Source organism: Zalophus californianus, chromosome 10 (genome assembly GCF_009762305.2).
Source record: "Zalophus californianus isolate mZalCal1 chromosome 10, mZalCal1.pri.v2, whole genome shotgun sequence".
In the NCBI taxonomy this organism is placed as follows: domain Eukaryota; kingdom Metazoa; phylum Chordata; class Mammalia; order Carnivora; family Otariidae; genus Zalophus; species Zalophus californianus.
In genome coordinates this window covers 31861176-31888223 of record NC_045604.1, presented here as the reverse complement: position 1 = coordinate 31888223, position 27048 = coordinate 31861176, and the positions used below count along the sequence as shown (strand labels likewise).

The 27048-nt window shown below is 35.7% G+C and overlaps 1 protein-coding gene across 3 annotated transcripts in view; it reads left to right on the top strand.

Annotated features, from left to right (window-relative positions):
- The window catches only part of NEK7 (NIMA related kinase 7), a 164653-nt gene that overhangs the window by 41891 nt on the left and 95714 nt on the right, over positions 1 to 27048 (top strand). The gene's annotated exons all lie outside the window — the stretch shown is intronic.

Here is a 27048-nt window from a genome sequence, read left to right as displayed (position 1 = left end):
AGAGAAACAGATACAATAGGATACACCTACACACATGCACATGTACTTCTCTCTCTGTATGTGGTAACCTCAACCTATGCAACTATCTGTATTTCTAGCTCTACACATACACACACACACACACACACACACACACACACACACACACACACACACACACACACACACACACACGATTTATTGTAATGAATTGCTTCACATGATTATGGAGATTGGGAAGTTCTGAAATCTGCCATCTGTAGGCTGGAGGCCCAGAAAAGCTGGTGGTGTAGTTCTGGTCGGAGTCCTAGACCCTAGAACCAGAACCCATTTTGTATGTTCTAGTACAAGCTCTAGGGTCTGAGAACCAGGAGTGCCAATGGTATAACTTGTAGTGTAAGTCTGAAGGCTTGAGAACTAGTAGAGCCATGGTGTAAGCCCCAGTCCAGGGTTAGGAGAAAGCCAACGTTCCAGCTCAGTCATTAGGTAGAAGGGGTGAATTCTTCCTTGCTCAGCCTTTTTGTTTTATTCAGGTCCTCAAAGGATTGGCTGAGGCCCACCCACACTGGGGAGGACAGTCTACTTAATTCAAATCTACCCATTCAAATCTTAATCTCATCCAGAAACACCCTCACAGACACACTCGGAAATAATGCTTAACACTGGTTACAGTATCTGGGCACCCCATGACCCATTCAACTTGATACATGAAATTAACCATTCCAAATACCATGAATAATTCTTTCCTATACTCTTAGTCATATTATTTCCAGAAGTGCTGATATTATATTTGAAACAAATGAAACAGATGAAATGTTCTGATGAAAATATTCCTTGAGCATTGTTTTTTTTCCCCTGAAAATGTATAAAAAATACCCCAAATCCCTAATATCAGAATTGCCATCAGAATCCATTGTGAAAACCTGTAATTTAGTTCATTTTAGGGTAGTCATTTGGAAACCTGTTGTCAGTTTTCAGTCTGTTGTAACAAATATAATAGACTCTTAGAGACTCCTCAAATTTCAGCATGCCTCCACCTTCCTAAATCTGTACCCTGTGGAGTTTTTATGCCATTAGTTTTCTTTAATGCTTTTAGATGGCTTAAGATTTAACAAAATTCATACTTAATTGAATGTGCTGTTTTATTAAATGCTAGAATTAAAACACAGTTTTTCTAAATGACTAATCATTATCATAATTATAAATTTAGAAATTTAGTCTTTTTCTTCCTGGAAATATTTTATTTTGTTCTTTAATTCCACCATATATTAGGAGGTTGGTCCAAGAAGAGAAGGATGATAATTTTTATTTTATTGGCAATAAGTGGCACTTACTAGAGTATTGACTTTTCTAAGTCCGCAGAAGGATTTTGCTGTGTTTTCTATTAGGTAAATAGTAAAGGGGTAGTCGTAGATTTTATATAGTATTTTCTTTGGTGCATTAGCTGTTATTTTCTTTGATGTATCTCACAATATCACTTTTATATTTTTAAAGTGTTTGAAACACCAACAGAGATCAACATTCAAGTTCGCAAGTCACTTTTATTTTAACTTGGATTAGGAGCCCTCAAGCTGGGAACCTAACCCGTGAGGCAGTCCCAAGCTGTTACTCTCCTCTAGGGTTGGTGGGGTGGGTAGGGGCTGGCAAAAGCCAATGCTCTTTCCAACAGTTGCTGTTATAAACATTGTTGCCCTAAACATTCTTGTATATCTTTTGTGCACATGTGGGAGTTTCTTTGGAATACATCACCCAGAAGGGGAGCTGGGGTGGTCATGGGGACATTGCCCTCCACTTAACAGTATATGAGTTCCAGTTGCTCTGTAGCTTGGTTTTATTTTGCCAGAATGTAAAGTTTTTAGCCTGATGATGGATACAAAATGGTATTCTATTAATTTAACTTGCATATCCTTGATTTGTACTGAGATTGAATATTTTTTCAAATGCTCTTTGGAAAATTACCTTTCTGTGTCTTTTGCCAATCTTGAAAAAATTGGGTTATCTTTTGTTTATTGAATTCCTTACAAATCCTAGATGCTAATTCTAAGTTGGTTGTATATATTACGAGTCTTTTTTTTTTTTTTTTTCTGGTCTGTGACTTCTTTTTGCACTTTTTTGGTTGTCTTTCTTGATGAATAGACTGGATTTATCAGTGTCTAATGGTCATACCTTTTATCCTGAAGTATATTTCTTTCTACTTTGATGCCATGAAGACAATTGTCTATTTTCTTCAAAAAAATTTAAAGTTGTAATTTTGACATTTAGGTCTTTATTCCCCTGCAAGGTGATAATTCTTATGTATGTAGCATGTAAGTGTATTTTTTTCTTATTTACAGTAATTGATAACCATTTGCCTCCATACCACTTACTGAATGGTCTATATTTCTTTCACTTAAAGTGTAATAATGCCTGTTCCGTCAGACACAAAGTTTTCATACATGAGCAGTTCTGTTTCTGGGCTATTTTTCTGTTCTGTTGGTCTTGTTTTTTCCTGCTTCAGTGGTACTTTCAATGAGTCTTGATATCTGTTTGGAAAAGGCCTTTTACCTTGGTGGTGTTTTTCAAAAATCTCTTGGCCATTTTTGGTTTCTTTTTCTTTCATATTTTAGAATTAGTTTTGTAGACATACAAACACACACATGTTTTTTAGGTAATTGTCCATTTCATCTAAGGCTTTTAGATTTATTGACATAAATAATTCTTCTTACTATTGTATTCTTCTCTCCTTCTCCCCACATTTCTTATTCTACTGGATTTGTAGTTATGCCCCCTGAGAGTCTTCTTATTTATCTTTGCATTCTTTTTTCTTGATCAATCTTGCCATAAGTTTGTCTTTCTTAATTTTTTTTTAAGAATCAGCTTTTAGTTTTGTGAGTTTTATAGTCTTTATTTTCCATTTATTTTTGCTCTTACTGTTATCACTTGGTAATTAATAATAATCATTTGTGATTGGATGTGGGGGAGACAGGGTTGAATGAAAGATACTCCAGGTTCCCTCATAGTGACCAGGTGGATGGTAGTGTTTACCAGTTGAAGTAGAAAATAGTTGGAGGCAGTTTGTGGGGGAAGATGTTTAGCTCACTTTTGGATATTGAGTTTGTGGTGTCTATAGGAAATCCAGGTGGAGCTGTTTATAGGAGAGGCTGGGCCTGAGATAGTGATTTGCTATTTGCTATTGGTAAAGATAGTGGAGAGTAGTGGGAAGAAGGAAAGACACAATGATTGGAGGTCAGTGGGAAGCCTCCTTGGCTCTGGTAATACCGTCACCATTCCTATTTCTATTCAACTTAAAGGCCTCTGTGCTTCCAGGAGCACTTGTGCATACATTTGCAGTAATTGACATGTTTGTATTTCTCACTAAACTGAAAGGACAGGGCCTCTTGATCTCCTCATAGGACTTAGTGCAGTCAAAGCATTGGATATGTATTTGTGGAATCAACCCTATTGACTGTCCTTGGGTTTGGTCGTGTATATATGATTTAACAGGAATGTGTTATGGATGCTTATTCTAGAGGATTCGAGACAATTACTAATTTTAACCACTAAAAATATTTCCCTTATTGTTGTAAACTGAAAGAGGGCAAGAATTGTCTTTTTAAAATCAAATTTTAATTTGATTTTTAAATTTAACCTGAATATGAATGTTTTTTATTTGAAGAAGACATTTATTAATCTACCATATTTAAGGAGGAAAAGTAATTTTTCAGTTACCAGAGATACTTCTTTTAATGAAAAGGTATCTACTGATGTACCTTCTGTTACTGCTTGTTTCCAGAAGGATTTATCTTCTCAGATTTAGGTCTTAATATGAAGATTAAAAGTTAATAACTTGCCAATTAAAATTACTCCAGACTCTTATGCACCCCCATATTCTAGGAAAATTGGAAGAAGTTTAATATTATTAATTCTAAAGCTTAATGCTTCTGAAACAGCTCAAGGGCATTATTGTTCACAAGATAGTGTGTGAAAAGCTATCCTTAAAAAGTCAGGAAAGGGTCATATAAGTTTATTCAGTGCAACAATCAAGTAAGAAAAATGACAAGAGAACAGAATGCTTGGATGATTTATCTTCTTGATTTTTTACAAATTATAGCTATCTTTGAAACAAGCATTTATATGTATTTACAGTTTGGAATAAGCTTTCCTAGAAAAATTATCCAGTTTTATGCTTTGGAGACAGACCTAGTTTTGAATCTCTGTTACTTACTCACTAGCTGTGTGACAAATCTCTTAGGAATCCATTTAGCTTCAAGTAACAACAATGGCACACACACAAAAAAAGGGCTTATTTTTCTTAGATAATGAGAAATCTGGAAGTGTAGATGGCTGCTCGCTTTGGTGTAATGTCCATCGAGGTCAGGGCTGGTATCTCTCTGATTCTTTGTCTTTCTCATGGAACAACATGGCTGCTTCAGTGTGAGGCATCACATCCACATTGCAGGCAGGGAGAAAGGGGGAAGGACAGAAACAGCACTCATGTATCTCTATATCTGTATAGTAAGGCAGATACCATATTAATTAAAACTATTCTTTTAGAAATGTTAATTGTCAGGAAAACAACCCTCAATTACACATTAAGTGACAAAATATGACATATAATCAAATTGTGAAAATTTCTATTTATGCTTGTATGATAAATTGATACACTTAATCACTGCATACATTGAAAACAAAAGTAGATATCATTTGTAGTTACTAAATGTCAAGTGCTGGACTCAGTGCCTTAAATGCATTATTCATGTATTCTCATAATGATCTTCATTTATTAATTCTGAATAAATACATTTATAAGATATTGTTCTAGATGTGAAAAATTTAATAATACATGAAAAATCCAAGTCCCACCTAGTGGGTGCTACTGTTATCCCCAAGAGGACACTGAGGCTTATTCAGGTTAGCTGTGGCACCCATGGTCACTGAGGCAGACACCATAGACTGACCAACCACACATCCATTCCCAGCCTCTCCCTTGCATACTTCTGCCACAGATGCTAAAAAGCAAATTAGTCATCTCCCAGCCTATATTTCAGCTAAGATTGATCATGTGACCTAGTTTTCCAAACATAAGCAAAATTTCTTGTCAACCCCCCCCCCCCCCCCGAAATATCAGCAAAAGACTCTTGTTCCAGAGCTGGGAAGGAAACAGGACTGGGCAGAAGGAGCTGAATTGCAGTGGGGTTTGCAACAAAGGCTTCAGCCAGTCCCATGGGACCATTCAGGAGCTAGCATAGCCTTTCAGGATAGTCTCAGATTGATGCAAGGGGTCTGGATCTTTGTACCCTCACAGTGACCAGTCATTGGATGTAGCTGCCTAGAGAGGGACTCAGCTGTGAGCCCCGAGCAGCCATTACTCCCTGCAGCTTGGAGAACGAGTGCCTCAGTCCTCAAAAGCTCTCTGGAGGGCACACCACAGCATCCACTGCAGATGCTGGATATCGATTTTTCAGACTTTGTTCTTTTCCAGTGCATTCACTTAATGCTATTAATTAGTTATTGGGCAGTTTAACTCTTTCCAACATATGCTATTTAGTTTTTTGGTCTGCTTTTCTGTTTGTTGCTTGGAGAGATATTTTAAAACCTGTAACTCTTGATTGTAGAATTGTCTTTTTTCCTTTTAGTTCTATCAGTTTCTGCTTTATAGTTTTAGGCAGTGTTATTCAAATGTAGAATTGTGTCTTATTGTCTTATTGTATCTTTTATTTTTATGAAATATTCCTTATTTTTAACAATGCCTTTTGTCTTAACAACTACTTTGTCTAATATGAAGTTAGTTACACTAGCTTTCTTTGGGCCAGTGTTCACATAGTATTTCTTTTACAATATCTTCCTGTGTTCCACCATGTAAGACATATCTTAGAAGCATTTAGAATTTTAAAAAATATGATCATTTTTGTCTTATACTTGGAGCTTATAGTTTACTTACATTTAATGTCATTACTGGTAGATTTGGACTTAAGCCTATTATTTATTTTCTGCTCTTCCAGTTCTTTGTTCCTATTTTGCCCTCCCGTTTTGCTTTCCTTTTTTAACTGTTCTGATTTTGTCGTTGTTATTCTACCCCCTGCCCTGTTACCTTGCTAGTTATATATTCTTTCACTATTCTATTAGTGAACACCCTGGAGATTGCTACTCATCTTTGATCTGTTTGAGCCAGTGTTAAATCAGGACTTTTGTTTGTTTCTGTCGTGGATAGTACATTTGTCTCTTTTTATAAATTTCTGTTTTTGGATGAAATTCTCCTTCTTTCCGGCTAATCTATAGAACATATTAATCAAAATTATTTTAAAGTTTGTCTCTGATGGTTCTAAAATCTGGTTCACTTTGTAGACTGTTTCTGTTGTCTGTGTCCCACCCCACCCTTTTTTTAGGTTCTATGTATGATTTCTTGGCTAGCCTGGTGATTTTTTTTTAATTGCATATCAGGTGTGTATGAAAACTTGTAGAGACTCTGAATGGTGTCACCATCTCCAGAGAGGATTCAGTTTTTTTCCTGGTGGGCATACTGCCTTTTATCTTAATCAAGGGGAAGCTGGTCTATCTTAAGGGGTCCTGGCTGAATGTCTAGGGTGTTTACCCAGACCTCTGCTCCTTCGTGCTTTCTGTTCCCACTTTTGCCTTCCCAGCACCATAAGACTGCCAAAATCTCTGCTTTGCTTTTTATCTTATCAACTGCTTTCTCTTTGGTTTCTTGAATTATTTGTGATAATAGACTAACTGGGTGCCTTCCCCCGATTTTGTACTTAATCATATTGGGTTGTTGGGATCCATAGAATTTTTGATAGTGATGCTTGTGGTATGTGATGTGTGGGGTATGTTCCATATATAATTTTATTAATTTGTGGATTTTTTAGTGGGAGAGGTTTATATTTGTGTGCATTGTGGTAAGGAGGGAATAACAGAAGTGTAAATTAATGAGCCCCACTGGAAATCATTCCATGGGGCATATCTAAATTTATGAAGTATTTAGGATAACCACAAAATATTTTAGTCTTACATCAGTATGAATTTAATAGGTCTGTCTTTTGTTTTATAGCGACTCATTTTATTAATTCCATTTGAAAAACCAGGAGTTTATGTTGGAAATGGGCAAGCCCTAAGCTCAGTACAGAGGGTTTCAGATAACAAGGGTCCATACAGTATTTCTGAGGCCCCAGATTTTCACTGGGCCAAAATGTAACAAACGTTACTTCAGAATAAAGGTTGACAAACTGTGGCCTATGGGCCAAATGTGGCCACTACCTTTTTTTGTAAATAGAGTTGTATTGAAACACAGCCACTCCTCTTCCTTTGTATATTCTCTGTGGTTGCTTTACCGTTATGGAGTTGAGTGAGTGCAGCAGAGATTCTGTGGCCTGTGAAGCCTAAGATGTTTACCATCTGGACCTTTATACAAAAAGTTTGTTGATCTCTGTTTTAGATGATCAAACTTAAGAGATTCATTCTTTTTATAGAATCCATCATTAATATTCTAAGGAATCGCCTATAGCTTAAAAATGCATTTTTTTTCTCTGTCTTCTCTCTTGTTGTCCTCACTTGATTTTTAAAATTGCTTTTCTGCTCCCATTTCTTCTCTCTCTGGAAACTCACTCTGTTGATGGTCTGTCGGGAGAATGCAGGTGACACTGAGAGACATTCAGGGTTTCTGCACTGGAGATGTGTTAAGTGTCGAGGAAGCAGTAAGGGGTGGGAGGTGTGCCTTGTCACACAGTGAGCATTAACAAGAAACACTTGAAAAGTCACATTTAAGCTTTATTTCAAAATAGGTCATATATTGCAACTGGTTTGAGACAAAGCCATCAGAATTGGGGAGCCCTTTGTTCAACAAAAGGCTTTTTATAAACTCTGTGGCAATCACAACACAGTAGTTTGGATCTAGCACCAAGCTAAAATTTCATGTCTGAGGACAGTTTATTACAATCGTTCATCTTAGGGCATCCAATCTGCTGACTCTTTTTGGCCGTACCTAAAAAGTCAGAGGTACTTCAGCCACGTATCTTTCCAAACCAGAAATAACTCAGACGTGGCCTCAGCAGCACTAGGGTTCCACATTAGTTACACTGGTTGAGGATTTCAGTGCTCACAGGCATCAGTCATCATATTAGAGTTTTAGTGCCATTGTAGGTGTTGTCAGGAATATGAAAAAAATGTGACCCAGTCTTTGTTCACAAGGGTGACTGGAGAGGGATGGCCTGGCTCTCTCCTCGCTTCACTCTCTTCTCTTTAGCAATCCCCTGTCAATCATTGAGTCATTCGCCCCAGCCCTCAGTGTGGAAACTTACTACTCTGGAAGGTGTTATTTTTGGGTTGGAGGCAGATGACTGTAGCACCTCTGTAGTGCTGTGCGCACAGCCTCAGAGGCAGGCGGTGCTCAGCTCCCGTGTTCTTCCTTCCATGCACTGCATGGGCTCCCCAGGAGTCCCTGCAATGGCAGGGTTCCTGCCATGCCCTCCGAGCTCCCCCTCATCCAAACAGACTCTCGGGTCAAGGATGAGGAGGCTCAAGAAAAAAAATAGAGACAGAAATTTGTTGGTAAAAAAGCCTTCTCGATACTTCTTTTTCTTAAGCTAGAACTGACAAATTGGAATTACAAATGCTTTTAAAATAAAATACTTAAGATGAAATTTTCAAACTCTCACATGGCATTTGTAACCCTTTTCCCCCTCCTGCCAGTAATTTCTGAAGTCTGTTAATCTTTGCAATTAGAATTATTATATAAAATTGAAGGGGATTGAAATAGATGATGTATCACATCCCTTTAGATTCTGTAATGCTGAGATTCGGGTTAGAGTGTCCATTATTACAGGTCTTGTTCACTTAGGGCTGTGCCTCATGAGCCTGGCGCTTGAAACTCTCTTCCTGGGGCATCAGTTACACTTGCAGATTTTTGGGGGGAAAATGTTTTATATAATGAAGAGGGGAATGAAAACTGTTCCTCATCTTTTAAAAAGAGAAAGTAGACTCTGAATGGATTTCTCCTTTACGTGGACTTCTAGCCACATTCCCAACTTCCAGGAGTAGGCTTTCTCCTCAAGCTCATGGAAAAGTTTGAGAAGCAGTGTTTTAGACAAACACTTAAGAACTCTGTTTCTTTAACACCCAAGAGAAGCAGGGATTTCTGTCTGTGGGACATTGCTAACTCTACAAAAGAAGGGAACATGATCCTGTTGTTGACTCAGTCATTTTACTGGATTTTGGAGGGCAAAACCCGTTTTTAAAGAGGGGATTGAAAGGGGTAGGTAAGTAACATTATGTATATGAAAACACTTCCTAGTCAGTAAAATACTATGGCAAGAACAGTAGTGGCAGAAATAATAGAAGAATGCCTAAAGCAGGGGCTGCTAATAACAAGAGCTCAGAAAAAGAGGCATTAGTGTAATCCGTGGGTCGGAAAGTAACAGAGGTTGAATTTGTTTTTGCGTAGATCCTTTTCAGAAGAGTAGTAGTCTTTATATTTTGATGATACAATAGAGAACTCTAGAGATGAGAGCATGTCTTAATATTTATTTTTTGCTGTGCTGTAATGTACTTAGGCACATATCTCTCAAACTGGCAAATATTAAGATGCTTAATTTTTTTTTTAAGTTCAATAACTTAGACCTATATCTTTATTATTTTAAAAATAAGCTCATTTATAGATATTGTCTGAAATAACTGTTCCAATATTCTAATTTGGGGAGTAAATCAGTTTATATATGAATTGGAAACTAGTGGAGGACTTCAGATCAGTTTTAAAAAAAGGAGGAGGAGATATTCATAAGAGACTTCTGTATGTGCCTGAGGTGTTTGCGTTCTGCCTCAGTTTTCCTTTTTTAAAAATACGTAACAAATAAGGACAGTATTGACAACAGCAGGAACCCATTGGGATCATCCAGAACTCCTGCTGCTGCTGCTGTTCCCCTTTTCTCCTCCTTCCACTAAGTTACCAGTCAGTGTCCTTCAATAAAAACACTGTTGCTTGTTTCTGTTTGGATCCCGTTTAGACTCAGAAAGAAGTTGAGCATGAGCTGCTTCCTTCATGTGCTTTGCCTGAGTCTCAAACAGCCTTATCAGCAGGGCCAGTGCAGGGGGGCGGTTTGGCAGCCATCGCTCATCATTTTCAGCCGCAGTGACACTGCTGGACACAAAGAGCTAAATTGCATATTGACTGAACCCACTACCTGTTACATTCAAATACTGTGTAGTTCTCAAATCTAGTTGTGCATCACCATTATCTGCCATTTTATTTATTTGGTTTTTAACGGAGAAGTATAAGTTTCACTCAAGACCTGTCCATTCAGAATCAGAGGATGGGATTGGGTGGGTGGGGGGGGCAAGCAGCCAAATAAAACAACCATAAACCTCCACACATGATCCTGATGGCCAACCAGCGTTGGCTGGTTCGTAGCATGTACTCAAGATTAATTTTATTCAAAATCATATATTAGAAAATAATATTTAGGTTTAAATAATTATTTACTATGGGAAAAATATATTAATGCATAATTAAGAAATAAAGGAAAAGTATTTACTCAGCCTCCCCTGCACATTTTGTTTTTGGCTTGCTCCTATATATCCTTAGGTACGGTCTCTATTTAATAGTGGTATATGGAGTCTATTTCTTATTAGGTGTGCTGAAGTAGAGAAACAGTAAGAACAAGTAAAAAGATAAGTAAAAAGGTGGCTTACTATTATATAGTATTTCTTTTTCTTAAAGAGACATTTATTTATTTTTTTAATGTTAAGAATGTGAAACACTGAAGTTTCAAGGAGGAAGAAAGTACCACTTCTCTTCCGTATTATTTTATAATGAGTTTAGGGGAAAGGAGGTGGGTGTGGAGAGAGTAAAATTTTGAGGCCCTAGTAAGTGCCATGTATTACTGTTTTACAAGTATAGCATCTTGGGTTTGCTAAAGCAAACCAAAAAATTACCTGTGTATTTTTTTTATTATGTTAATCACCATACATTACATCATTAGTTTTTGATGTAGTGTTCCATGATTCATTGTTTGCATATAACACCCAGTGCTCCACGCAGAACGTGCCCTCTTTAATACCCATCACCAGGCTAACCCATCCCCCGCCCCTAGAATCCTCAGTTCGTTTTTCAGAGTCCATAGTCTCTCATGGTTCATCTCCCCCTCCGATTTCCACCCCCTTCATTCTTCCCCTCTTGCTATCTTCTTCTTCTTTTTTTTTAAACATATAATGTATTATTTGCTTCAGAGGTACAGATCTGTGATTCAACAGTCTTGCACACTTCACAGTGCTCATCATAGCACATACCCTCCCGAATGTCTATCACCCAGCCACCCCATCCCTCCCACCCCCCCACCACTCCAGCAACCCTCAGTTTGTTTCCTGAGATTAAGAATTCCTCATATTAGTGAGGTCATATGATACATGTCTTTCTCTGATTGACTTATTTCGCTCAGCATAAAACCCTCCAGTTCCACCCACATCATTGCAAATGGCAAGATTTCATTCCTTTTGATGGCTGCATAATATTCCATTGTATCTATATACCACATCTTTATCCATTCATCTATCGATGGACATCTTGGCTCTTTCCACAGTTTGGCTGTTGTGGACATTGCTGCTATAAACATCGGGGTGCACATACCCCTTTGAATCCCTACATTTATATCTTTGCGGTAAATACCCAGTAGTGCAATTGCTGGATCCTATTTACCTGTGTATTTTTAAAGACATCCCCTTTTTGGCATTTTTGAGTTCTAATAATGTGATCCACTAGCTTTTGCAGTTTAGGTAAAAAGTGTAACTTTAATCTTAGAATTAAATCTCAGAATTAAAGAATGCAGAATCAAAATATTAGGTAATAGTTTAATTAAAGAATTAAATTCATTGGGAAGTGAGTTACAGTAAAGCCACCACACTGATTTCAGTAAGTCAGTGGATATGGGAAGCGATTAGTTGACTGATGTGTGCTCATTTAGTTTTTGAGTTGGTGGTCCCTTGATGAATCTGAGGATTCTGTTTTATGTGGTACAAAGCTTCATATCTGAGACTTTTAACACATCAATGTGTTATATTAAGGAGGAAGATAAAATTGAACCAGCAGGTGTCAGCAGGAACCATAATAAAAACATTAGTCCTGCTTATCTCAACCTTTATTTTGTTACTTCAGGGATGCTTCAATGTCAGTCAACTTTCAAATGATATTTCATTGGATACTTATTTGCATTTTAATGTAGAATCCTTCTTTCAGCTCTTTTAGGGAACATGCCTAAAGTATAGCAACAGCTCCAAAAAGATTTAGTTCGAAGAAAAAGATGTTTGCCAAGTGCTATGAACTTTTCCTCATTTCAGTGTCTTGAAAAAAACATTACACACAAATTATCCCAAATCAAAAAAGCTTATATTTTAACAGTTTACAGATTTCTCTGGTTATCTGCATTCTACTTTTTTCAATATTCCATTCCTACTGACCAGTTAACCATATGCATTTTATAGGAGTAGGAGTAGGAATCCATAAGCAGCTGTCCTCATAATGGCCTTAATTTTGCAATGAAAATACAGCATTTTTATTCTTCCAGCATATAATTACCTATTTTATTTTAGACCTATTCTAATTATTGAGTAGTCAGGGGAAGTAATGTCTATTTTTTCACAAAATTGAAAGATTTATTCACTTCTTGGTTTACTATAATTTTTATTAGAAATCCTATCTCTTATTTCCTTCCTCTTCACTTGATAACTTGACAAAAATACAAATCCAGTAGACAAATACAGTATCTAGTATTTTGTGATAATCTTACTAGAGTAATAAACAATGAAAGAATTAGTAAGGAGAACATCACTGAGACCACAAGGAGGGTATGTGAGATGCAAGATGATCTGAGGTGCTGTCATTTTCCTATTCCTTGTCCTACCAAATAGACCTATTTCACATGCATACCTAACTTACTGAAATCTAATATTATCCAGCAATCCCATTCCTAGATACTCACCCATGTGAAATGGAAACTTATGTGTGAACCTGTATGCAAATGTTTATAGTGACTTTATTTGTAAATGTTCAAAACTAGAAACAACACAGATGTACTTCAACTGGAGAGTGAATCAGTAGACTGTGGTACATCCATGCAGTGGAGTAGTACTCAGCAATATAAACAGACAAGCTGCATGCAGCAACATAGATGGGTCTCAAGTACATCATGCTAAGTGAGAGAAGCCAGACTCAAAAGGCTGTATTCTATATGGCTCTCATTTATATGCTATCCTAGAAAAGGAAGAACTGTAGGGATAGAATACAGATCAGTAGTTGCAGGAATTGGAGGAGGATTGGACTATAAAGGGACACAAGGGAATTATATGGGCTGATGGAACTGTTCTAATTTTGCATCTGGTGGTAGTTACATGACTATCATTGTCAAAACTTAGAGACATTGCACATGAAAAGTGGCAGTTTTACTGTATATAAATTATACCACAAAAAAGAAGTGCCCAAATAATATTTAAAGAGATCTGTAAACTAGAAAAATAAATTAAGGGTAAGGATAAATGCTAATTTGTACTTTTCCTTGTCCCAGACTTTTTTTTTTTTTTTTTTAAGAGCGGGAGAGAGGGAGGAGGGGGACAGAGAGACAGGGAGAGAGAGAATCTTAAGGAGGTTCTGTGTCCACCATGGAGCTCAGTGCGGGGCTCGATCTCACAACCGTGAGCTCATGACCTGAGCCAAAATCGAGAGTCAGACATACTTAACTGACTGAGCCACCCAGTCGCCCAGTCCCAGACATTCTAATAGGAACCTTAGAACACTTTTAACTCCATGTAGCCCTTCTATTTATATATCAGTTTTAAAGTTTTCACTTCCAGATTTAACTCTATAGTCACTTTCATCTGTTGTTTCATGCAGATAATATTTAAATTTGCGGGGCGCCTGGGTGGCTCAGTCGGTTAAGCGACTGCCTTCGGCTCAGGTCATGATCCTGGAGTCCCAGGATCGAGTCCCGCATCGGGCTCCCCGCTCAGCGGGGAATCTGCTTCTCCCTCTGAACCTCCCCCCTCTCATGTGCTCTCTCTCTCTTTCATTCTCTCTCAAATAAATAAATAAAATCTTTAAAAAAATATTTAAATTTGCCCTGTTGCCTTCATCTTTTATTCTTCAGCCTTTTATCTGAGATCATTTTCATTCTGACTCGTTTCTGCTGATTTTTATTCATGTGGTCTTGTTTGCTTGAGCACCTGGTTATTTTTTTGTTATGTGTTGCATATTAATATGTGCAGAATTGTTTGTAGAAATAATTTGAAGGCTAAGATACTTTCTTTCTCCAGAATGTATTTTTATTTGTTTCTGCAAGATGCCTGGGGGTACTGACTCTCAGAGATCACTTCAGTTTCAGGATTTCAGATGATTTAATGCTGAGGTTTGTGTACTAGGGTTAAGGCTTTCAAGGTCCCAACCCAAATGTGGTGAACACCTCCCTTTGTGGAGCCATGGACTACAATTTCTGTTTCTCAGCCAAGAGGCTGAAGAAATACAGTACAGGATCTCAGCATCATAAGCACCCCTTCACAATCAGTATAACACTTAGGTGGAAAAAAAACACTTAGATGTTGTACTCACTTCTGGTTTTCTTCATCCCTCAGATACTGGTCTTTTAATTCTTTACTTCTTCCATAGCTTTATGATGTATTAAAGAAGATTAAAAAACATTTATTTTGTGTAACTAATTGTTTTCAGAGGGAAGTTTAGTCTGGATTATCATTTTGCCTTTATGAAAGCAAAGATTGCCCATATCCTTTCTCATACCCATATGGGTATACAAACATGCTTTTCTATTTATTTGTTTGTTTGTTTATTTTAAAGAATATTTATTTGAAAGGGGGGTAGAGAGAAAGTGCATGCACGCATGAGTAGGGGAGAGGGGCAGAGGGAGAGAGAGAGAGAGAAGAAGATTCCCTGCTGAGCGTGGACCCCCCCCTTAACTCCCCCGCAACTCAGAGCTTGATCCCAGGACCCCAAGATCATGAGCTGAGCGGAAGTAAGATGCTTAACTGACTGAGCCATCCAAGCGCCCCCAAACATGCTTTTCTTAAAAACAGTGTTAAGATAATTTTATATATTTTATTATACAACTTGCAATTTTTTATTTGTATATTATGAATTCCTATTAGAATCATTGGCAAATATATATTTTCTTCATGTTTAACTCTGTGCCAGTCACTGTGGGAGTACAGTGATATATAAATAGACAATTTCCTACATTTATTTATTATAAAGATTTTATTTATTTGACAGAGAGAGAGAAAGTGAGCACAGCAGGGAGAGTGGGAGAAGGAGAAGCAGGCTCCTGCTGAGCAGGGAGCCTGATGTGAGGCTTGATTCCCAGGACCCTGGGATCATGACCTGAGCCAAAGGCAGTTGCTTAACCAACTGAGCCACCCAGGCACCCCTTTCCTACTGTTATTTAGTTTATATTTTGGCAAGATAGAAAGCTTAGTTACCAATTAACTAATTGGTAGTGATAAGAAAAGTATCCTTTGAGTACCTATGAGTACATCTTTTTTTTAGAACTTTTTTTTTTTAAGATTTTATTTGAGAGACAGCGAGAGAGCACAAGTAGGGTGGGGGGAGGGGTAGAGGGAGAGGGAGAAGCAGACTCCCCGCTGAGCAGGGAGACTGACTCCAGGCTCAATCCCAGGACCCCGGGATCATGACCTGAGCCAAAGGCAGATGCTTTACTGACGGAGCCACCCAGGCGTCCCTATACTGGGTACATCTTTAAATATCATTAAAAAATTTTAATAAATATTTTGTAAGTCTAGTGTTCCATTTTACATATGCACTGCAATTTATCTAGCCATTTTTATATTGTTGGATCTTTACGTTGTTTCTAATTTTCTTCTATGATAAGTGCTTTTCTAATATACATTCTTGAATGTAATCCAAAATTCAGTCACTGATTAATGTCTTTAGGATAGAGTTGTGGGATTCAGAGTACTGAGTAAAAATGTATGAAAGATTCTTAATGTTTGTTGTCATATTATTTTCTAGGAAGGTTATTACACTCATATAAGCATTACATATAATTTAAAAATACATGTCATTTTGATAGGCTATCGATTTTATAATATTTCATTGTTGCTTAAATTTGTATTTCTTTATCAGTGATATTCAAAATGTCTTATGTTTATTTGTAATGTACATTTCTTTGTGCCTATTAGACTGTTAACAGAATTAAGACAGAACACTCTGCTTTCTGAGGGAGACTGTAGGGTTAGATTTAAACTGGAATTAGATCTTCTACTTCTTTCCCAGTGCTGTGATTTTATTATTTTATACTTGGAATGCCATTTTTAACTTGTTCCTTTGTTGAGAATACTTAAGTGTTTTGTAACAAGTAGCAGGAAATAGTTTTAAGAGTTTAATAACACAGAAAAGTATTAGATAAGAAACAATATGGTTGATCATTGTTACAAAAGGGTGAAATATGAAATTCCTGTACACTGATCTCTTTCACAGATTGTGTAGTTTTAAATCTTGAAATGTTGGGCCATTCCAGAAAATGAACCATTTTGAGTTATGATATATGTATACACATGTATTTATTTTTCATTAGTTTGAGATATTTAGTATTTATAGGAACTTTTTTGGTAGCAAAACTAGTGTAAATAATATTTTAAGAGACTATCTTAGGACAAGTTTACAGAAAGAGTGAGTTTCCAAAATTGAGAAATAATAAATTATTGAAGTATAGTAGTGGCTGAAGAGTTCTCTAAGTAACATTTTCTGGTAGTAATACAGCAGTTCTAATTAAAAGATGTGAAGTTTTCTGATAAAGGTATGTATCTGTTTTTTTTGTTGTTGTTAACACTGATATAGATAATTTAATGTTCTTTTTTATATTGTATCTTTCAATTTGTTTTTTGAACTTTTAATTTTGATATAATTTCAGATTTATAGGAAAATTATAAAAATAGAACAAAGAATTTCCATATAATCTTCATCTTGATTCCCCCAATATTAAGATTTAATTACATTTGTTTTGTTGCATATATATATATATATAACAATATAAAAATATAAAAATGAGACATTTGAGATCAGTTGTAGGCATGATGCCCTTGTTACCCCTAAGTACCTCATTGTGTATTTTCTTAAAACAAGGACATTCAGTCATATATCTACTGTAAAATTTTAAAAATCAGGACACTGAAATTATTATAGTATTACTACTACTATACAGACCTTATTGAAATTTCATTGTTTAGATTGTCCCAATAATGTGCTTTTATAGGAATTGAAAATCTTGGATTGTGTCTTGCATCCACTTGTGTCTCTTCGGCCTCTTCGAGTCTGGAACAGTTCCTCAGTGCTTCTCTGCCTTTTAGAGCATTGACAGTTTGGGAGAGTACATGCCAGTTACTTTATAGGTGTACCTGATTTAGGTTTATTTGGTGTTACCTTATGTTTAAATTCAAGGTTTGCATTTTTGGCAGGAATATCACAGAAATTATGTTTTCTTCTAAGTGTATCATATTTGGAAACACATGATGCCTGTATGTTCCATTATTGGTGATGTTAGGTTCTCTACTATAGAATTATTCCTTATCCTTTTGTAATTATTATTTTTTTAATTATTGTGTATGTGTCTGGTGGGGGGTTAGATACTTTCAGACACTGAAAATAACTTGTTCCTCTATTTTAGGATCCATTGATGACTCTTACCTGAGTCAGTTATTTCCCTGATCACTGGCAAATAGTGATTTTTTTAAATTCCATCATTCTTTCCATCTTTCTCTATGAGGTAACATTATCTTGTAAGGAATAGCTTCCCACTTTTCACATTTATTAATTTATATCTTTATGGATTCACAGATTCTTTATTCAGTGGGGTATCATCTATTACTCTCCGATTGTTCCAAATGTGGCCAGTAGGAATCCATTCATGCTAGCTTCTGTGTCCTTGTCACATGTCCACACTGTTCTTTACACACTACTGTATTTTCTGGCACAACATGAGGTTTAGGCTCAGCTTGTACTTTCCCAGCCCTGGCACTGGAATCAACCATTTCTCCAGGAGCCCCGACTCCTCTAAGTGAAGAATGGCATTTAGAAGCCAAGATTGGGTGCTAGGTTACTTTAATGTTTTTAATTATAAATGTTGAGGTTGTAACGCTCTAGAAGCGTTCATCATTCTCTTCAAACATCTGATGGTTATCTTAGTAGCTCTTAAAAACTTATTCATGATAACACAGAAATGTATGAATGAACTATTGATGCTAAGTACTTCTACCTAATTTTCTTTGTGTTGCCTGATACGTAAATGTCACTTGCTTGATTATGGGAAATATTCAGTTAAATGGAGACACAAGGGTGAGGTTAGGAATATTACTGTTGAATGGTGACTTTGGGGCAAATAAAAATATTTAATTCTGGATTTGAGTATTTAGACTTTGCCAAGTATCAGTCCCCTAAAATTTCCATGGTATTCTTTTATTTTTTAGGAATCAAATACACTTAAACCAATTGGATTCTTTTGAATTAGAGTGGTATTGCTATTTTAATACAATTGACCCTCTCTTTTGTTATTTATAACTTCTAGCTGTTTTGGTCAATGAAATATATCTTACTAACATTTTCTCATAGAATATTTAAATGTCACATATAACTAGAAAGAATACTGGAGATTTTATAAATAACCTTGATGACTGAAGGAAAATTTTATTTCAAGAAAAGGAAAACAAATAAATTTGGATTAGTGTACTTCAACTCTTTAGAATTTAAAAAATCAAGAAAAAAACTTTAAAGCTTTATCTAAAATCCCTCTTCAGATTGGTATATACATAATTTCATATTTAAGATTTCACACGGTGTCAAGAATCGGTTGCAGAGAAACTGGATAGCATGATTATCTGAATATTTGGAAACAGTCTTTTTTAATGAATAGCATCTTTAAGCTTTAAATTTAGAAGGTGAATTCAAAAGGTTGCAAGTTTGGCTTTGTTGACTTTATGACTTTACTGTTAAGTAATTTTGTTGTAGAATGAAGGAAATTTTTTTCAGCTAAGCATTCTTTAATATTAACTATAACTTGAAATTTTTTTCTGTCTAATAGCTAGTCATAATTTTTTTGAGAATTATGATCACAAATAAAATGCACCAAATGATTTTCTTACAAGTATATAAGGAATCTCATCCTTTTTATTCTATTACATAAGTTTTAATAGTACATTTATAATTAACAAAGAATCAAGTTAATGTTGAGAAATATATGTTGGTTTATTTTAAGTCAACTTTTGTAAAAAATACTAAATTTTTAAAGGTGAAATTCATTGAAGATGTCTGTAGACATAAAGCTTCTCATTTTGATTAGGATTTTGGCTAAAATTAATACATTAAATGTGGTTATTCAGGGGCTTCTGGGTGGCTCAGTCCATTAAGCGTATGCCTTCAGCTCAGGTCATGATCCCAGGGTCCTGGGATCCAGCCCCACATCAGGCTCCGTGCTCAGCAGGGAGTCTGCTTCTCCCTCTCCCTCTGTCCCTCATGCTGGCTCTCTCTCTCTCTCCCAAATAAATAAGTAAAATCTTAAAAAAAAATAAATGTGGTTATTCAATTCAAATATTAGGGAAAAAAGTATGCACTTAGCATGATTTAATTTGCTTATAATTATTTCAGGAATTTATAAATTTTATAAATTTGTTAAAATGGGAACTAAGAAAAGTTTTTATTTAGGGAATGGTGCTATAAATGCTGTTTCAGCAAATTAAGATAGTTATCTGATATAGTGTCAGTGAGGGATAGATTATTTTGTAATATATACAGTATATTTTATTTAATAATTTTCTCACCAGGGTCATATGAATTATGAAATTTAGTACACTGACAGTTACAGTTTTTAAAACTAAATAATTTTCTCATTGAGCTTTTACATCTGAAATTCAGTTTCCTAGTTTTGTAGTTTTATTTTCTGCAAAATATGTAACTACACACAAGGGTAGTGGAAGACTTTAATGTACACTGAGTTTGTAGATATATATGAAAATATTTGTAGTTTTTGAAAGATTTTGGGACCTGTAATATGCTTAAGAGAACTGTTTTCAAACACATTGAAAAGCCTTCGCTTAATAACTAATTGGTATGAGAATTACAGGACAATGTATTGAACTCTCCTTCTCCGGAGATTCTACTTGGCAAAATTATGTGTTGAATACTTTATATTTACAGTCTCTGTCCTAATACTTCACAATTAGTTTTTCCTATACCATCCTCATCCTGTGTCTTGCTTGTCCTAACACCCACCCTATTCTGGTTTCTCCTCGCTGTCTAGTTTGGATGGTGCTACCACCATATATAGTCCCTTCCACCTCATGCTAAAAATGACTTTTGGTGTCATCTTTAACTTCCTTTTCTGTTACCAAACACATCTGATCAGTCACAAGTCCTAACAGTCTAAAATATGTACTATATTCTTCATTTCTATTCATTTTTCATTCATTCAGCAGATGTTTCTTAAGTGCCCATTTTTTTTGCCAGGGACTTGTGGGGAATATAGCAGGAAATACAATGACAAGTTCCTGTCTTCATGTTTACTTGCATTATAGCAGAGGAGATAGATAATAAGTAAAAAAAAAAGATAATTATAGATTATAATTTTATAATATTTTATAATTATAATTTATAATTATTATAATTGCTCAGTAGAATGAGTGATGATATGAGAGGGTTGTTAGGGTAGGCCTGATTTTGAGCCAGTTTTCAGGGATTCTGGGCCTAGAGGACAGTAAGTACAAAGGCCCTGATGCTAGGAAGGACTTTGCAGGTTTAAGAAGAGAGAAGGGGGGAAGGGGGTTCAACGTTGATGGAAGATAGGCAGTGAGAGAGGCTGGGATGAGCAAATGTAGAAGGGGTGGGCAGGAGGTTATTTACAGGGCCTTGTAGTGTTTGGTAAGGAGTTGGGATTTTAGTCTAAGTGTCATGAGTTGATTTATGTTTTCAAAATATCACTGTGAGGAAAATGGCAGAAAAGAAGACCAATTAGTAGGCTATTGTAGTAGTTCCTGGTGGAGATAAAATGATACCTTGTAGGGTCTTATTTGCGGTGCTGGAAGACCATAGACAAATCTGAGGTATATTTTGGAAATAGAACAAATGGCACTTACTGATATGTTAGATATGGGGAACTGGGAAGTGACGGGGGGGGATAAGAATAAAGAATGACTTTTAGGTTTTTGATTAGACCATCTCTTCCTGAAAGTGTGATCTCCAGATTTCTGGGGATGGTGGGGGTGGAGGGTTGGGTAAGGACCTTGAGGCTCTTTCAAGTGGTCTGCAAGATTAGACAGTTTTTGTAATACTAAGACATTATTTATAAAGCCACTGATGTCTTAGCTTGAATCAGTGCACACACTAGACTGTACTAGTCTTTGTGTTCTTTACATGCTCTGAATTATAATAAAAATGCGACTTTCACTTTTAAATGTCTTTGGTGAAGCAGTTAAAGAGTATTATTATTTTTTAAATCAAATCTCGACCTTTGAATACATGTCTTTTAATATATGTGATGAAATGGGAAGTATACTTAATTTAGTACTACTGCAGCAAATCAAAGTTGTATCAAGGAGAAGCATTTGTGCAGTTCTTTCAAGAGTAAGCCAAGCAGCTGCTATTTTCATGGAGCACCATTTTTACTTGAAAGAATGACTGAAAGACAAACTTTGGTTCTTCAGACTTGGGTGTTTTGTAGACATTTTCTTGAAAATTAAGTTCCAGTCATCTAAAGAAAAACAGTTGACATTATTTGTCACTAATGACAAGATTCAAACTTATAAAGTAAAAATTGGAATTTTGGAGAAGTTATATTCATCACTATGACTTTGACATCTTCCTGGTACTTAAAGACTTTTCTGATGAGATTAGTTGTGGTATTGAGGAACTTTTTATTTTTTTTTTTTTGATTCGTATAATGAAATGGTCAACATTTAGATGATCTGAGTAACCCAGTGAACTAAAATTTTCTAGATGACCAATGCATGGTGTTACAAAATCAAGCATGAGTAAAAGATCTATTCAAAGAGCAAGAGAAACCATTGGATTTTAACATTTACAGAGTATAAATTTCATTGATTTGAGAGTCTACATGGCAGTTAACCTTTAAGAATTTGCCACCTGTCAAGTTTGGTGTATTATCAAAGGAGAATATCCACAGTGATATCCATATGGGTTATTAAAATATTCCTCTATTTTTCAACTATACATTTGTGTAGGACCAGATTTTTTGAAATATACTTCTGCCAAAACAATGTATTTGAACAGACTGCTTCTCTGAAGACAGACATTAAAGAAACTTGAAAATGTAAGACAGTCCCTCTCTTCTCATTTTTAAAAATGTAGTTATTTTTTATAAAAATATGCATAAACATGTAATAGTGTTATTGCTATTATTTGTAAATGAATTAGTATGTATTTTAATGATTTTTTTAGTTTTAATTTCAATTATGTGAAATACTGATAAAGCATGACTCACATGAACAAAAAGTCTTTGGGGTCCTCAGATAAAGAGGTCCAGAGACCCAGAAGCTTGAGAATTTTGGGGCCGGACCAGCTGAGGAGATGGTGATATATATAAAGAGATAAAGAATATAAGAGGAAAAGCATTATTTTATTTTATTTTTTTGGAAGGATGGGAGTTGGAATCCTCGATCAAGGTGGAGATATCAGATGGACAGTTGGATATTGGTGTTGATAGCTCAGAGCTCAGACCATACACCTGTGGTAGAGATACAGATTTCAGAGTAATCATATGGAGATGGTATTCAAAGTCATGGGACTGGATGGTATGACTTCAGCAGAGATAGTAGGTTTAAAAAAATATATTTTTTTAAAAAAGATTATTTATTTTAGAGGGGTGTGGAGAGAGAGTGCATGCACACATGAGTTGGGGGAGGGGCAGAGGGTGAGAATCTTTAAGTAGACTCTGCACTGAGCACAGAGTGTGAGGTGGGGCTTAGTCCCCTGTCCCATGAGATCATGACCTGAGCCTAAACCAAGAGTCGGATGCTCAACTAACTGAGCCACCCAGGCACCCCCCAAAAAAGCTTTGTCTTAGAGCGCTCAAATATAAATGTTAAATGGAAAAAGGAACTTAGAATAGCTACAGTGTAGGAGAAAAGCGAGAAGAATAAGAGATCATAGAACATTTTGGGAAAGTGAGATAGTTGTGTGAAAGCTGGGTTAGGTCAAGAGGACCATGGGGTGCACCTGGGTGGCTCAGTCCCATCAAGTGTCTGCCTTTGGCTCAGGTCATCCTAGGATCAAGCCCCATGTCAGGCTTCCTGCTCAGTAGGGAGTCTGCTTCTCTCTCTCTCTCTCCCCCTCTGCTCCTCCTCACCGCTCATTCTCTCTCTCTCAAATAAATAAATAAAATCTTAAAAAAAAAAAAAGAGGACCTTAGTGAAGGGCTTTATCATCTCTTGACTGTTGCCATAGCTTCTTAACTGATCTTGCTTACGGTTGTGAATTCCTCTACTCTGTCACGTGGCAAGAAAGACTGTCTTTCACAAATAGTGAAATCCTCTCTCTTAACTGCTTGAAACCCAACATTAACTCTCTGGTACCAACTGAATAAAGTAAATACCATAATTTTTTTCATGAACTGACACCTCTCTGTGTTGTTAAGGTAACCTGCTCTCCATCCCCTATCTCCTACTACCTGCCAACTTTAATTGAAGCTCTTTATAAGGTGTTGTGCTCTGCTTTTGAGTATTTTGACGTGTTTTTTCCTTTTCCCAGAATTCCTCTCTTGCTTGGCTCATCTAAACCTTGTTAACCTTCCCTCTTCATTATTTAAAACCCAATTTAGGCAGCACCTTCTTTGGGAACCTTTTTTGATTGAAGGTTGCCAGATTTGTTGAATTTGATCATGATTTTTCTTAACATTGACTTTAGACTTATTAAACTGTAACAATAATTATTTGATGTTTTTATGACAGACATACATGCATTAATTAATTAAGTAGATATTGGTTCAGCACCTATGTTGTGCCAAGTATTGACCTAAGCACTGGGGATACAGCTGTGGATGACACTTATAGGTCCCTGCAACATGGAACTTATAATCTAGAAGATTGAATACATATTTAACATTTTGTATATTAAAGTGTGTTTTTATTTTGTTTAGGAGGAGGTTAGTAGAAAGGTAAAATATGAATATTATTGGTCTTTGAAAATATGATAGTGGTATGAAATCAATATATAACCCTTGACATATTCTTATTTTGTAATAGCATGAAGAATCTAGTGACACATGGAACCATGTTAGATATTATGCAAAGAAAATTTCACTTTTTATTCATCGTACTTATTAAGCTTACATGAAATATGAGAATTTCATACAGATGTTAATTTTCCAAGCAGAGGCTTTTTGACGTTTGTCAGGGATACTGCAGAAGTGAGTTCCCTGTTATTCAGAGTGTTAGGTTAAATTACTCATCTGGTTTCTTTGAGTTTTTTAGGTTTTTTTTGTTTTTTTGTTTTGTTTTGTTTTACTTTGGCTTCCTTCCTTCATAATTTTATTGACTCAGACATTGTCATTTGTCAATAGGTATGATAAACCCACTTTATTATAATCTAGCACAAACTTCTCATATGTTCTTAGTATTAGTCAAGTGGTGGGATATTAGAAAATGTTACATAAAGAAAGCATTTTATGGTTAAATAAGTTAAATATAAGTGAGGCTTTAAATGAATTTGTTTTTTATCAGCTGCAGGCCTGCTTGGATCCTTTAGTATGCTGGTATTTATTATGATGCTCTAAGAGTGATTTATATAGCGAGTAATATTTCACAGAGGTCTTTGACCTGGAAACCCTTTTTTTCATGGAATGTTTTGTGAAACTGTGCAACACTAGATGTGAAATGCTGATTTTAATTATTTGGATTTCACAGTAAAAGATATTCTAATTCATTACTAGAGTTCTCTTTCTCCTTCCATATCCTCCTCTCCTTTGATCTAACACTATATAAAATCCAATCCAAAAATAGAAGATACAGTTACATGTTATGACCAAATGAGGTTCATCCCAGAAATGAATACCGGCTTAACATTCAAAAATGAATCACCATACTTGAACATTTTAACAAACAAAAAAACTATATAATTCTCTCAGATGTAGAAAAAGCATTTGAGTTAAAATTTAACATCTATTCTTTATAAAATCTCTTAGCAAAGTAAGAAGGGCACTATCTCAACCTGATAAATTAAGACATCTTTAAAAAATATACATCTTTCATTCATGTGAAGAATGCTTTTGTAAGGGAGCATATTTTTCTAAGATATGCCTCTTTGGCATGTTGATTAATTTTTTTTTTTAAGATTTTATTTATTTATTGACAGAGAGAGAGAGAAACACAAGTAGGGGGAGTGTGAGAGGGAGAAACAGGCTTCCCGCGGAGCAGGGAGCCTGATGCAGGGCTCAATCCCAGAACCCTGGGATCATGACCTGAGCTTCATGAAGGCAGATGCTTAGCGACTGAGCCACCCAGGCGCCCTGGCATATTGATTATTTTAAGCCGGTTATTTTTAAGATGCTGCAAACACAGGAGAAGCTCTGGAACCTGAGAATAGGTTACCCTTTTGTATGAGATAGTTGTATTTGTAAGGAAAAAATCTCCGTTTGTAAGGTGTCTCCCTTGCTGTACCAGGAAGAGGGTTTGACTCAATTTCTAGAAACTATTACTAATAGAGATGGCAATGAGTTAATCTGAATAATAACCTTACTCTTGTTTACTGTGCTTTTCTTGGTAACCTCCCATAACTGACTCCCAACATCTTTTGTCTTTGGCTGAAGATGGTATTTATGTTGATAGCTTTGACCGTTTTGGGGAGTTGCTCAGTTTTCCTGAGTTGCTTTTATATATATATATTTATATATAGAAGGTATATATGTTATCAAACTTTTCTCCTTTTACTTTTGATATATGTTATCAAACTTTTCTCCTGTTACTTTTGATATATGTTATCAAACTTTTCTCCTGTTATTGTCATGTCAATTTAATTCTTATAGCAGCTAGAAGAGTCTTAAACAGTGAAGGGAAATTTTTCCTTCCCAACACTTTCTTCCTGATAGGAACAATAAAAGGATGTCTACTCTCTACTTAGGTTCATTGTACTGGAAGTTCTAGTCATTAAAATAAGGCAAGAATCCCTCAAAATCTACTTGAACTGATAAGTGAGTTCAGCAAGTTTGCAGTGTGTGTGGGGGTATGTGTGTGTTTATGTACATGTTGTCATTTGATATATGGCAAGGATGACATAGTAGTATTGTGGGGAGTGGGGTAAAGCCTGATCATTTCAATATATGATTTGAAGTCAGTTGGATATCCATATAGAAAAAAACCTAAATGTTGACTTTACCTTGTCATACAAAAATTTAATTCCAGGTCAATTATGGATCTAAACTTGAAAGGTAAAACAACAAAGCTTATGTTATAAGATAATGTATGAGAAATTGGAGTACAGAAATAATTCTTAAATAGTACACAAAGATATTGTAAAGGAATGATTGATTAGACCTTATTAAATTTATGAATTCTGTTCATTAGTTAATTGAAAGATGCCATTAGAAAGGTTTTTAAAAAGACAAGTTACAGAATGGAAGGGAATATTTACAATACAAATGCCCATGTCATTTTTTAACTGTTTTCTAAAAGTATAATGAAGTGAAGATGTGTTTTAGTTTCTCTGTTAATCCCATTTAAAAGGATCCTAGTTTTTCAACCCACACATTATATTTTAGTTAAAAATTAACACTTGTGAGGAACTGAGAAGTAATTGACGTGTAGAAAAAGTGTTGTTCGGTGGGGCAATAGCTGTGTCTTGTTTGAGGTTCACTTCTTGAGCCTTGTGCAGTAGGTGACATAGAATTAGTCTTCAGCTTATGTTAACTGAGTTGATGGCTGAATGTTTTTAATTATAAGCAAAGTATGCATAAAAATGTAAACACCCTCATAGGAGGACTGGCCTTTTAAGTTTAAACCTAAAAACTACAGTAAGAATTATAGTTGGACATACATAACAAAAGTACTAACATTTTTAGAATATGAAGAAGTGCATTTTAGAGTTATAGA